Source organism: Trachypithecus francoisi, unplaced genomic scaffold (genome assembly GCF_009764315.1).
Source record: "Trachypithecus francoisi isolate TF-2019V2 unplaced genomic scaffold, Tfra_2.0 Lachesis_group5, whole genome shotgun sequence".
NCBI classification, from domain to species: domain Eukaryota; kingdom Metazoa; phylum Chordata; class Mammalia; order Primates; family Cercopithecidae; genus Trachypithecus; species Trachypithecus francoisi.
Genome location: NW_022681470.1, coordinates 147,822,142 through 147,834,478, shown reverse-complemented (window position 1 = coordinate 147,834,478; position 12,337 = coordinate 147,822,142).

Here is a 12,337-nt window from a genome sequence, read left to right as displayed (position 1 = left end):
CACCTTGGCCTTTCAAAGTGCTGGAATTACAGATATGAGCCACTAAGCCTGCTGTCTCCTCTTTTTATTTTCATTTTTCTTGAGATGGAGTTCCCTCTTGTTGCCCAGGCTGGAGTGCAACGGCACGATCTCAGCTCACCGCAACCTCTGCCTCCCAGGTTCAAGCAATTCTCATGCCTCAGCCTCCCAAGTAGCTGGGATTACAGGTACATGCCACCACGCCCAGCTAACTTTTTTGTGTGTATTTTTAGTAGAGGTGGGGGTTTCACCATGTTGGGCAGGCTGGTCTCGAACTCCTGACCTCAGGTGATCTGCCCGCCTCGGCCTTCCAAAGTGCTGGGATTACAGGCGTGAGCCACTGCGCCCGGCCTCCTCTTCTTCTAAGGACACCAGTCATTGGTTTAGGGTCCACTCAGTGTGATCTCATCTTGGTTCCACCCCCGCAAAGACCCTATTTTCAAATAGTTTCTCGTTCACAGGTACCAGGGTTAGGACACGGATGGGTTTTTCCAGGGTACTCAGCTCAGTCCACAGAGGAAGTGAGACCGTGTCCTGGTGTGCGGCTGTATATACACTGTCCTTGGTGCAGGTCTGGAGCTATGTCCATCCTTCAGTGTGGACCCACATGGGTTCAGCATTCACCCTGACTACAAGAAGCAGACCTGAACCAAGGCTCAGCCTGTGCCTGGGCTCTCTGTCCAGCCAGGCTCAGGCACCAGACAAGAAAAGCTGATCTGGGAGCCATGCCAGAGGGGCAGGCCCATTCTCAGCACCACAGCCAGGCCCTGCCCCGGGCCCTGTCCCCCTCCCACAGCCCCAGCAGGTGGGAGCCATCAAGAGCCTCATGCAGGCCGGGCGCGGTGGCACATGTTTGTAATCCCAGCACTTTGGGAGGCCGAGGTGGGCGAATCACAAGGTCAGGAGTTCGAGACCAGCCTGGCCAACATGGTGAAACTCCCTCTCTACTAAAAATACAAAAAAATGGCCCGGTGCGGTGGCTCATGCCTGTAATCCCAGCTCTTTGGGAGGCCGAGGCGGGCGGATCACGAGGTCAGGAGATCGAGACCATCCTGGCTAACACGGTGAAACCTCGTCTCTACTAAAAATACAAAAAATTAGCTGGGCATGGGGGCAGGCGCCTGCAGTCCCAGCTACTCGGGAGGCTGAGGCAGGAGAATGGTGTGAACCCGGGAGGCGGAGCTTGCAGTGAGCTGAGATGGCGCCACTGCACTCCAGCCTGGGCGACAGACCGAGACTCAGTCTCAAAAATAAAAAAGCCTCACGCAGCTATCAGGAAAACTGAGGAAGCTCAGACACAGGAAGACGACCCCTGGCTCTAGGGATGTTCCACCCAGAGTTCCTCCCCATCGGCCCTGTGGACACTCAAGGCTCAGTCGTCCTCTGGGGCAGGGCCGTCCTGGGCACTGCAGGATGCTGAGCAGCATCCCTGGCCTCCACCCACTCCATGCCAGCACTTGGCCAGTCACCTGGCTTCCTCTCCTCCTCCTCCTCCTATTATCCCGGGGTGGAGCCCAGAGGACACCCAGATGGCTCTCAGAGGGACACGGGGAGCCTGGTGCCCTGTGCCCTGGTCCCGGCTGGTATGTTCCGCAACAAGCCCTTCGTTTCTTTTGAGGGGGGTCTTTAAGGGTGCAGATCCTGGGACAGGCATGGCCAGGGGAACTTCCTAGGTGAAAGGGATTCTGCAGATGGAACTGAGTTAGCCACGCCCGGCTAATTTTTGTACTTTTAGTAGAGACGGGGCTTCACCATCTTGGCCAGGCTGGTCTCGAACTCCTGACCTTGTGATCCACCCGCCTCGGCCTCCCAAAGTGCTGGGATTACAGGTATGAGCCACTGCGCCTGACTGGTTTAGAATTTTGAGACCGTGGTCTCCCCTTAGTATTGTGACAACCACAGATGTCCCCAGGTGTCACCCAGTGTCCCCTGGGGACAGGATCTGCCTTGGGTGAGACCCCCTGGTTTAGGGGATTCCATGGACCCCCCAAGAAACTCTGCATCCCATGATGCTCTGACCTGGTGAGGTCCCAGGAGGCTGCACAAATTGAAATCCACACCCTGAGCGGGGGGAGAGAGAAAGGAGGTGAATCCCAGCAGCGGGGTTCCCCCTGGTTTATGTTGTCTGCCCCATGGGACCTTTATCTGATGTCTGGTGTGAGCAGGGAGAAAACTCAATATTTTCCAAATAATCAACAAGGGGTTTGTCAGCCTTAACTGTTTGGACGTTTGAGGGGGACTGTTCTGTGTGCTGGCGGCTGTACCAACAGGGATGGGGCGCTGGCACCCTCTCCTTCTTTTCCTCCCAACAGAGGCAGAATCCTCTCTCGTTGACCTTCTCCGTAGGCCAGCCCTGGACAGGCAGCCAGGCCCTGGCTGGGGTCACAAGATGGCCAGTGGCCCCTGGAGAAGGGGAGGGTCACCCACCCAACTGTGTGGGCCGTGCCTGGCCCTGCCCTGCTGTGAGCTCTACCAGCCCCTGGGGGCCCTACGAGGCTGGCCACCTCTGCCAGCCTCGCCCCCTGCCCCCACCCCCACTCCCAGCTGGGGCCCTGGGAGTGAGACCCCCACCTGCCTGGGGCGGGGAAGAGCCTGCCTGGCGGGAGGCAGGAAGCCTGGTCCGTGCCCTGGGTGACTGTCTCCTCGGTCCGGTCCTCCCACAGTGTGGTCTGGGCTGGGGCAGTGAGGGTGGGCACTAGCCAGGAGGTAGGTGGGTGGGACAGGCAGGGCCTGGGGCCAGGACAGCAGCTCCATGACTGCGGGGCGGGTCAGCCAGCCTGGGAGGGAGCTCAGGGTTGCCCCGGGGGAGCACCAGAGTGAGGAGGAGGGCCTGGGAGACGCTGGCCCCAGAAGGAGGACAAACAGGAAATGAGGTGTGGCTGTGGGCTGGAATCAGCATCAGCTGGAGCAGAGCTCTGGCTCCTCTCCTCCCCTTCCTCCTTCCTCCCCTCGTCCCCTTCTCTCCTCCCTCCTTCCCTCCTCTCCTCCCCTCTGTCCTCCTCTCTCTCCTCCCCCCCCTCCTCTCCATCCTCCCTCCTCTCCTCCCTTCCACTGCTTCTTCCTCTCCTCCCCTCATCCCCTCCCCTTCTTCCCCTCTCCTTCCTCCCCTCCTCTTCCTCCCCTTCCCCCTCCTCTCCTCCCCTTCCCCCTCCTCTCCTCCCCTTCCCCCTCCTCTCCTCCCCTTCCCCCTCCTCTCCTCCCCTTCCCCCTCCTCTCCTCCCTTCCCCCTCCTCTCCTCCCCTTCCCCCTCCTCTCCTCCCTTCCCCCTCCTCTCCTCCCCTTCCCCCTCCTCTCCTCCCCTCCTCCCCTTCCCCCTCCTTTCTCCTTCTCTCCTGCTGCAGTTCACCCCTGCCCCCCAGCACCCAGCACCTTGCCACACCGCTACCAAATCCACACCTAAAATGCCATGCCCCCTAGACACAGGACAGAGACCCCTGCTCCCCCCACACGGACGTCCCTCCCACTCTCCAGTGGGCTCCCCCTGCCGCGTCCCTGGCATGGCCACCACCCTGTGCCGCACTGTCTTGCCTGGTCCTGGGGTGGCTTGGAATGGCTTCCAGGTCACCTGGGACTTGGCCAAGGTTGGGGGGGCAGCATCTCCAGCAGGTGGCTTCTTGTTTTATTTTTATTTTTACTTTTTGAGACGGAGTTTGGCTCTTGTCACCCAGGCTGGAGTGCAATGGCATCATTTCGGCTCACTGAAACCTCTGCTTCCTGGGTTCAAGCGATTCTCCTGCCTCAGCCTCCTAAGTAGCTAGGACTATAGGTACACACCATCAACCTGGCTAATTTTTGTATTTTTACTAGAGATGGGGTTTCTCCATGTTGGGCAGGGTGGTCTTGAACTCCTGACCTCAGGTGATCCGCCTGCCTCAGCCTTCCAAAGTATTGTGATTACAGGCGTGAGCCACTGCCCCTGGCCTAGCAGGTGGCTTCTTTCTCCTCACCCCCCCAGGCCCCCCACCGTGGAGCCCTCACCAGGCCTAACTAGGGGTTCAGCTGTGGCTTCCTCTTCCAGGAGGTCACGGCAGGGCCCAGCCAAGCCTGTGGGGCCAAGGTGAACCTGATCTTGGCCGGGAGGGGCTGCGGCTCCTTTAAGGAGGGGTCAGGACCTGCCCTGAAGTCTGTGGGCTCCCCCACCCCAAGGTAGGCCTGGTGGCTTCTCCCGGGACACCCCAGCCCCACCTCACCTCATCACCAGCTAGCCTCATTACCTGGGACAGGTGAGCGTCGACCCCAGCCCAGAACCTGTTTTGGGTGCACTGGGAGCAGGTCAGGCCCAGGGAGGTGCTGATGGAACGGAGCCAGAACTGGCCACACAGGTGGGTGACGGACCTGAGGGTGTGGTGGGTGGGGGGACGGGCTCCGGGATCTTCACAGCTCGAGGACTCACCTGTCTCTGAGCTGGCTCTGCCCAATTTCTATCTCTGACCCCAACTTACAGCTCCACAGACACCCAGTGTGCACCCAGCAACCCGCACTGGAGATCCCAGCTGTCTGGGCCGTGCTGGCCCCATGCCCCACTCCTATAGGAGACCCCCAGCAAGCCCAGCTTCCTTTCTTGCTGTCCCGCCACTGGTCCCACCTCCCGCGGCCTCCCGGGGCCCTGGCAGAGTGGCCTGGGGCACACAGAAGGCTCAGGGATGAGCTCGAATTCCCTGCAGGCCGGCCCCGGGGTGACCCAGAGCCCTGAGCCACCTCCCGCCCTCACGGGTACTTCCTAAGGTCCCACAGCCACTGGGTGGCATGGCCTTCCCTCCAGGAGAGGGACAGACTCCTGCTTACTTCCTGGGACAACAGACGCCTCATGACAGTGGAGGCCGCACCACCCACCCCACCTCGAGACTCCAGAGGGATGGAGGCCCCATAGGCTCAGTCTGCCCTGGGTCCTGCAGCTCTCTCGGCCTGTCCTGCCCCTGGTCATGGAGCAGGCTTGGCCAGCCTCAGCCCAAAGGTGTAGGGTGCCCGCTTCCTTGGGGGCGACCTGTTTGCCTCCTGCCAGCCCTTGAGTGTCTCCTCATTTCTGTAGAGTGATTCTTTTTTTTTTTTTTTTTTAGTTCTGCAGAATGCAAGGCGACTCTCAGCCTACGTTGGATGTAGGGTGTCCCCAAAGCCCCACAGGAGGTGCCCAGGCAGGTCCTGACTTGCCAGCCCTGGGCCTCTTCCTCCACCCATCTCCTTTGAGCCGGGGAGGCAGGTTGGCTATACAGCCCACCCTGAGCACCCCGCTTAGGACCCCGCTGGGTGTGTGCAGCAAGGGATCCTATGGGGGGTTCCATTGTCTGGAGGCTTTTTGTTTGTTTGTTGTTTTTGAGACGGAGTCTCACTCTGTTGCCAGGCTGGAGTGCAGTGGCTCCATCTCGGCTCGCGGCAACCTCTGCCTCCCAGGTTCAGGTGATCCTCATGCTTCAGCCTCCTGAGGAGTTGGGACTACAGGCACGCACCACCATGCCCAGCTAATTTTTGTATTTTTAGTAGAGACGGGGTTTTGCTATGTTGGTCAGGCTGATCTCGAACTCCTGAGCTCAGGCAATCAGCCCGCCTCCACCTCCCAAAGTGCTAGGATTACAAGTGTGAGCCACCACGCCCGGCAACGCTCAGCTAATTTTATTTTCTGAGATGGGGGTCTCAACATGTTGCCTAAGCTGGCCTTGAATTCCTGGTCTCAAATGATTCTCCTGCCTCAGCCTCCCAAAGTGCTGGGATCATCACACAGGCCCAGTTATTCCCTGTTTATCTGCAATTCAAAGTTAGCTTGGTGTCCATATTGTATCAGACAACCCTACGGCGGGGTGACAATAAAGACCTTTCCCCTACAACATAAAAAAAACACAAAAAACCTTGGTATGGGTGGTCTGAGTGTAAGCAGATCGGGGCGTGTGTCTGTGTGCCTGTGGAGGCAGGTGTCCCTCGGAGAGGCCCCAAGCCTGGGTCCTTGCAGGGTCAGCCATGGGCCCGTGTGGGAGTGAAGAGGTGGGGGTAGGCTGTGCACACTTGCACACTCTTGCAAGTGCAGTGGGTGCCACGAGACCCCACCTCACAGTTCCCACCTGCCTGGCCCTCCAGGGACCAGAACCACAGCCTAAGGGGCGTCCCTTGCTATGAAGGGCCATGGGCAGGGTCATTTCGGGACCCCTGCAGGGCTGAGACCTCTGGCCATGGGGCCATGCGGCAGGAACATCTGATGCAAGTGGCCGCAAGCGTCCCTTCCTGCCGGCTGACTCACACTCACTTCACTCCGGTGGCTCAGCCGGCCTGCCTGGGGACACAGCCAGGACCCGCGGTCCTCCAGTGGGGGCAGGGAGCGGGCACGGCAGGTGTGGCCTGGAGCCCGGGGCTGCCCACCTGCCCCGGCTGTGGGTGTCTGGCCAGGAGCCTGAGGCAGCCACGGGGCCATCCACCCTGCTCTGACAGAGTGGTATCAGGGGCAGCGTGCATGCCCCGCCTCCCTGGGGTTCAGCTCCTGCACAGTCCCCAGGGAAGTGTGGGGCGGGGCTGGCCCAGGAGATGGCCAAAGGCCAACGCCCTGCCCCAGTGACCGTGGACAAAGCGCTCTGCTGGTCACCTGGTGGCGTCTCCTCCTCCTATTACCTGGGGGTGGAGCCCAGAAGACACCCAGATGGCTCTCAGAGGGACACAGGGAGCCTGGTGCCCTGTGCCCTGGTCCCAGCTGATCTGTTCCCCAACAAGGCCTTAGTTTAGTTTTGTTTTTTTGAGACAGAGTCTTGCTCTGTCACCCAGGTTGGAGTGCAGTGGCAGGATCTCGGCTCACTGGAACCTCTGCCTCCCAGGTTCAAGCAATTGTCCCGCCTCAGCTTCCCAAGTAGGTGGGATTACACCCGGCTAATTTTTGTATTTTTAGTAGAGATGGGGTTTCACCGTGTTAGCCAGAATGGTCTCGAACTCCTGACATCAGAAAATCCGCCCACCTCAGCCTCTCAAAGTGCTGAGATTACAGGGGTGAGCCACCCCGCCGGCCACAAGGCCTTAGGTGTCTCTTGGGGGTGTTTCAGGGTGCATATCCTGGGAAGGACATGGCCAGGGGAACTTCCAAGACGAAAGGCACTCTGCAGGTGGGACTGAGTTAGGATTTTGAGAGGGGAGATCACCCTGGATGACTGGGGAGCCCAGTGTCCTCACAGGGTCCTCCTGAGAGGGGGCAGCGGGGTGAGAGTCAGTGAGAGACTGGAAGAGGCTGCCCTTGGCTGTGAGTGGGAAGGGGCCCCAGCTGAAGGATGTGGGCGCCTCTAAACGCTGGGAAAGGCAAGAAGTGGATTCTCCCGGGAGCCCCCAGGAGGGACTAGCCCTGCGCACACCTTGATGTTAGCCCAGTGAGGCCCCCGTGTCGGGTTTCTGACCTCCAGAACCGTGAGATAACAGACGTCGGTCGTTTCAAGGCCCTGCACGTGTGTGATTCATTGCACAGCCCCAGGAGGCTCACACAGGCGGTGGTTTCCTGAGCTCCCACTGTGCAGATGAGAATGCTGAGGCCAGGGCAGCCCCGGCCAGGCCCGCGGACTGTCACAGGTCCTGGGAGGCGCCAGGGGCAGAGAGATGCGGCTGCGGGCGGGCAAGGCCCTGCAGCCTGGGCATGGGACCGGCGCAGGGACAGGGCCCCCTCCCCGCAGGGCTGGATTTGCTGCGTCGCCAAATGCCGGGGCTGATCGGCTGCTGGGCGTGTGACCCGCGCCTTTGAAATCCGCGGAGCCACGGGTCGGGCCCTCCCTCCCCGCCCTCCGACCGCACCCGCGCCAGGCCCGTCCCCGGGCGTCGCCTCCTCCTCCTCCGGGCGGCCGGGGCTCTGGGCACTCCCCCACGGTGCCCCTGGGTGACGGGCGTGGCGAAGAGCACGCAGTCGGGGGTCCGGGCCGCTCGTCCTGGGAACCCCTCCCGTGCGGCGGCCGCGCGCCTGCGCACTGGCTCCGGGGCTGGGGCCCCTTTTGCCCTGGGGGCGGGGAGCGGTTGCCGAGGCAACGCGTTTGCGTCAGCGAACCTGGCGCGGCACCCGGGCTCTTAGGGCGAGGGAGGCGGGGCCCGGGATCTGGACCAATAGGGCTCCAGACATTTAGTGTGCGGGGCGTGGCCAGAGACCGCGCTCCAACCAATGGAATTGTTGTCGGGGCCGCCCTAGCAGGGCGTGCGCCTCTTATGGGGACCGTGCGCGTTACTCCACACCTCGCTCGCGACTGTGTTCTGGGTGGAGGCCTAGGGCTCAGAGTTGGGGGTCAGTGGGCCTGGCGGGGGGCAGAGGGAATAGAGGGCGCAGACTCGGAGCTGGAGGCCAGCGGGCCGGGCCCAGCCCCACGTCCTCCTCTTTTGCCCGTTTGTGTGACTCTGGGTCTGGTCTGGGTCTCCCGAGCTTCAGTTTCAAACTCCAGGTGCACAGAGCTGGGGAGTTGCGACAGTTGTAGGGGCGGTGCATTCACGGCCGCTGCTCCCCTGGCTGGCGCCCATACATTTATGCAGCGCCCACGTTTTGCTCTAGGACCCCCTGCAACGACCGGTCTCTCTGCAGGTCACAGAGGAGCCCGGGGGCTGGGGGACCCCAGAAAGTGACCAGGCCTGGATGAGCAGGACTGAGCCGCACGCCTTGGCCCTGCACCAACACCTCTTCCTCTGTGGCCGGGACACATTCCTTCCAAGGCCCCCTACTGGAGGGGGTGGGAGGGTTGGTCCCCCAAGTCCCGGGCGCTGTGCACCTGAGTCAAAGCACTGAGGCAGGTGGTCAGGATCTGACATCCAGCAGCCACAGCCGCAACCCCTCACCCCAGGCAGGCCTCACTCTCCACTGTAGCCCTGATCAATGAATCACAAGTGAGGGGCAGGAAAGGAGATTGAAGGACTCACGGTGTAGACAGCAGGGGAGGTGGCCCCACCAACCCACCCATCTGGCACCCTCTACGTCCCAAGTCTGGAGTGTGCCAGTGGCAGCCCTCAGGGCAAGGACAGGCTGGAAGCCCGGCACCCCTGCCAGGCTGGCCTAGAAGAATCGGGGTGGCCCCTCTGGCCATGGGAAGTGGTACATTCACAGGTCCTGCGAATGACATGGGCATCTTTGAGGGCTATTTAGCCGACCACAGAGTGTCTCAGGCTTCCTGGCAAGAGCCTGGACCCCATCTTCACCATGTACCGCCCTCATGCTGGGACCTTGGGGTCTCCTGTCTGCGGCCAGCCCAGGACCTCACGAGTTCCTCATTCCTGCTTCTCTCCAGATAGACCTTTTAAAGGTCTGCATTTCTCTTTGACTTTTTTTCCTGCAATAGTTTTCTTCATTATAGAAATACACAAGCAGCCTTACTCTGTGGCCCAGGCTGCAGTGGAGTGGCACGATCTCAGCTCGCTGCAGCCTCTGCCTCCGGGTTCAAGCACTCTTGTGTTTCAGCTTCCCCAGTAGCTGCACCAACACATCCAGCTAATTTTTTTTTGGAGACGGAGACTCACTCTGTCATCCAGGCTGGAGCTCAGAGGTGCAATCTCAGCTCTCTGCAACCTCTGCCTCTTGGGTTCAAGCAATTCAACTTGTCTCAGCCTCCTAAGTAGCTGGGATTGCAGGCACCACCACACCCAGCTAATTTTTTTTTTTTTTTTTGAGATGAAGTTTTGCTCCTGTCACCCTGGCTGGAGCGCAATGGTGTGATCTCGGCTCACTGCAACCTCCACCTCCCAGGTTCAAGCAATTCTCTTGCCTCAGCCTCCCGAGTAGCTGGGATTATAGGTGCCTGCCACCACGTCCAGCTAATTTTTGCATTTTTAGTAGAGACAGGGCTTCACCATGTTAAAGGCTGATCTCAAACTCCTGATCTCAGTTGATCCACTTATCTCAGCCTCTCTAATTTTTGTATTTTTAGTAAAGACGGCGTTTCACCATGATAAAGGCTGGTCTTGATCTCCTGATCGCAGGTGATCCGCCCATCTCGGCCTCGCTAATTTTTGTATTTTTCATAGAGACGGGGTTTCACCTTGTTGGTCAGGCTGGTTTGGAACTCCTGACCCCAGGTGATCTGCCAACCTTGGCCTCCCTAAGTGCTGGGATCACAGGCCTGAGCCACTGTGCCGACAGCTATTGTTCAATTTCTGAGTGACATCATCTTGGAGATGGCTTTGATTTGCATTTCCCTGAAGACTTGTGTGTTCCGTCTCTTCTCCATGGATGTTGACCAACACGTGTGTAAATGTTCAAGACCCACATATTTAAAAAAGTAAAAAGAAACAGATGACATTGGCCGGGCACAACATGGCCAACATCGCCAAACCCCGTCTCTACTAAAAATAAAAATATTAGCCGGGCGTGATGGCACACGCCTGTAATCCCAACTACTTGGGAGGATGACGCAGGAGAATCACCTGAACCCGGGAGGCGGAGGTTGCAGTGAGCTGAGATCGCACCACTGCACTCTAGCCTAGGCGACAGAGCGAGGCTCCGTCTCAAAAATAAGATAAATAAAATAAAAATAAATAAAACAAATAGAATTTTAAAAATTGCCCATCCTTCTGAGGCCTCCTGTGCAGTCATAGCGCCCTGTGGCCCCGCGGCCAAGCGGGAGAAGCAGGCAGGGGAAGTTGCTTCCAGAACGCCAGGACACCGACTGCAGGTGGAGAGAAACGGGAGGGGCAGCTGTGGTGACCCAGGGCTGGCATCCCCCTCCCAGCGATGTGACCTACCAGGGACCTTGCCACAGGGCCTCAGTCAGCCTTCTGTTGATGACATACTGAGGTCAGGACCAGGGCCACGGCCTGTGCCTGATAAGAAGTGGTTTCCAGTTATTTGGTGAATCGGTGCTGGGGGTCTGGGCTGAGGGGTCCAGGGAGCCACACCTGACCCCATGTCCCTCTATCCCACAAAGTAGAGGAGAGTCATGGGCCACCTGCCCGGAAAGACAGGTCCAACCTCTGCCTGTGGTCAAAGCTCAGAGGGGATCCCTGAGGCCGGTAGCAGAGCCACAAGGACATAGTGGCCTGGCAGCAGGCGGGTGGGGCAGCGCAGAGCTGCTTTCCAGGACAGACAGATGGAGCCCTTCTCCCTCCGGCCTTCCCGGGAGCAGGATCCCATCCAGTGACGCGAGGCCTGCAGCGGGGACAAGGAGGGCAGCTGCTCTGGTTTCCCATCTGCTTCTCTGGCTTGGAAAGAAGGGCAAACAGCTCCAGAAATACCGAGGAACGTGGGCCACGCCCCCGGGGTGGCCACCAGGCGGTGGCACCAGAAGGTCAGCAGAGACAGAGCATAAACAGCAGCCCACACAAAACACCCACGTGGGACACAGGCCGAGTGCACACATGGACACCTGATGCCCAGCAGCTGAGAGGAGGACACGGCCTGAACACCCGGCAGGAGGGGATGGCTGGGCATAGCGTGGTCCATCCATGCTGGAACGTTATCCCATGACCAACAGGAGCCAGGCCACAGCGTGAACCTGGAGGACATCGTGCTCAGTCACAGATGCTAGACTCAGAAGGCCATGCAATGTGTGATCCCATTTCTATGAACTGTCCAGGACAGGCCCATCCAGAGGCATGGAGGGGATGTGTGCGTGCCGGGGAGTGCTGGGATTACAGGCATGAGCCACCGCACCCGGCCTGTCCCATATACATTTTGATTCACCTTGATCATTAAGATTGCAATTGCTGGCCAGGTGTGGAGGCTCATGCCTGTAATCCTGGCACTTTGGGAGCTGAGGCTGGTGGATCACAAGGTCAGGAGTTCAAAACCAGCCTGGCCAAGATGGTGAAACCCCGTCTCTACTAAAAATACAAAAAAATTAGCTGGGTGTGGTGGCGGGTGCTGGCAGTGCCAGCTACTCAGGAGGCTGAGGCAAGAGAATCGCTTGAACATGGGAGGCGGAGGTTGCAGTGAGCCAAGATTGCTCCACTGCACTCCAACCTGAGTGAAAGAGTGAGACTCCATCTCAAAAAAAAAAAGATTGCAATTACTTTTTCCTCCTGGTTTGCTTTATTTGATATACCTATGCTGGCTGGGAACAGTGGCTCACGTCTACAATCCCAGCACCTTGGGAGGCCAAAGAGGGAGGATCGCTTGAGGCCAGGAGTCAAAGATCAGCCTGAGCAATGGAGGGAGACTTCATCTTTACAAAAAAGAAACAAAATCAGCTTGGCATGGAGGCACATGCCTGTAGACCCAGCTACTCGGGAGGCTGAGGAGTCTCAAAAAAAAAAAAAAAATGGCCAGGGATGGTGGCTGACGCCTGTAATCCCAGCACTTTGGGAGGCCAAGGCGGATGGATCATGAGGTCAGGAGATCGAGACCATCCTGGCTAACATTGTGAAACCCTGTCTCTACTAAAAAATACAAAAAATTGGCCGG